The sequence below is a fragment of the Panthera onca genome, chromosome E1 (assembly GCF_046562875.1).
Source record: "Panthera onca isolate mPanOnc1 chromosome E1, mPanOnc1 haplotype 2, whole genome shotgun sequence".
Classification (NCBI taxonomy): domain Eukaryota; kingdom Metazoa; phylum Chordata; class Mammalia; order Carnivora; family Felidae; genus Panthera; species Panthera onca.
Genome location: NC_138352.1, coordinates 30,147,103 through 30,148,838, shown reverse-complemented (window position 1 = coordinate 30,148,838; position 1,736 = coordinate 30,147,103). Strand labels below are relative to the sequence as shown.

The window sequence follows — 1,736 nt, the reverse complement described above, 5'->3', positions numbered from 1 at the left end:
CGCGGTCGCCGCCCGGGGCAAGGCGGCGAGACCGACGGCGCTCCGGATCCGCGCCTCCACCCCCCACGACGGCCCGCGGGACCGCGCGGCACGGGGCACCGCAAAACCCTCCCGAGACCCGGGCGGCGATCCCAAAGACCGCGTGCGGCACGAGGGATCTCCCCCAGAGGGACCGCGGCGGCGGCCGCGGCCCTCAGGCGCGAGCTCTCCTCGCCCTTCCCTTTTCTCGCGGGCGGCGACCGGCCGCCTCGGCCTCTCCCCCCCCCCGCCCCACCTCTCCCCCCCCCCCCAACCACCCCACGCCACCGCCCCACGGGCGCCGGCCCCCAGCCCCCGTCCCACGCCCTCCCACGTCCCACACACAGGCCACCGCCGAGCGGACCCGGCGGGGCGAGGCGGGGGCGAGGGGGGTGCTGAGGGAGGCGGCGGGGACCGGACACACGGGGCCGGGGAGGGGGCGGGGAGGAGGAGGAGGAGGAGGAGGAGGAAGGAGGGAGGGCCGGCAGCGGCGGCCACCGTCGTCTGCACTTAGGGGGACGGAGGGCCCGGCGGCCAGGACGACCCTCTCCCCGGCCCGCAGACGACCCCGCACACCGAACCGCCGCGCAGGCGGGCGTGGCGGGGCGCACTCGGGCAGGGGCGGGCGCCGGCGGGACAGGCCCTGCGAGGGAACCCCCAGCCGCGCCTTACCCCCGGGAGAGAGACCCACCCGGGGGAGGCGATTGATCGGCAAGCGACGCTCAGACAGGCGTAGCCCCGGGAGGAACCCGGGGCCGCAAGTGCGTTCGAAGTGTCGATGATCAATGTGTCCTGCAATTCACATTAATTCTCGCAGCTAGCTGCGTTCTTCATCGACGCACGAGCCGAGTGATCCACCGCTAAGAGTCGTACGAGTTTTTGTGATCACCGGGAGGGCCAACCCCGAAAAGGGGCGACCCCCCCCAACCTGGCACAGCACATCCCCGAAGGGTGCCTCCGGCCGGCCAGCGAGAGACAACAAAGACCAGACTCCGAGAGGTCGGAAGGGTTGGAACAGGGCAAGTCCAGCAGCCCGCCCCGCCACGCGGACGACGCGCGGGGCGAGCTCGGAACAACCCCACAGGCGCCCAGGGGGTTCCCGCCTGTCCCCTTCCCCCCAACACACACCCAAGGGACACGGGGCGCACGCACACGCACACGCTCACGCACCACCCGGCAGCCGCCGGGCAAGCCCCCTCCCGGCAACCGGGGAGGGCCGTGGCGTGGGCGCAAGCGCGGCGGCGCCCCGGCCTGGGGCGGCGGGGGGGGCGGGCAGCGGAGTCTGGAGGAGACACGGGAAGACCAGCCTCCACGGCTCCCCACGGGCCCGACCGCCCCGACCCGAGGCGGACGGGCGACCCCCAAAGGGTCTTTAAACCTCCGCGCCGGGACGCGCTAGGTACCTGGACAGGGTGGAGGCGGGCGAGGTGGGTGGGGGACGAGGGAGCCCGCGACACCGCCAACCACCTCGACGCCGGCCCCCCCGGGGCCGCGGCCGGACCCACAAACGGCAACCGAAAGCCCCGACGCTGCCGGCCCGTGACGGAGGCTCCGACGGGGGCTAACCGCCCCCCCACAGACCGCCGCCGCCCGACGCCCCTCGCTTCCCCCCCCCACGACCCCCACACGACCCTTCTTCTCCCCCCCCATCCAGGGCCGCCGGGGCTGACCGGCCCCGGCCCCGCCCTCACTTCCGAGCACACCTTCCCCGTGGCACC

General features: G+C 75.1%; 1 non-coding gene across 1 annotated transcript; it reads right to left on the bottom strand.

Moving 5' to 3' along the window:
* Positions 1 to 734: 734 nt before the first annotated feature.
* Positions 735 to 887, bottom strand: LOC144614480 (5.8S ribosomal RNA). The gene has a single exon (XR_013552280.1). It is a non-coding gene; the product is annotated as a 5.8S ribosomal RNA (ribosomal RNA).
* Positions 888 to 1,736: the final 849 nt, after the last annotated feature.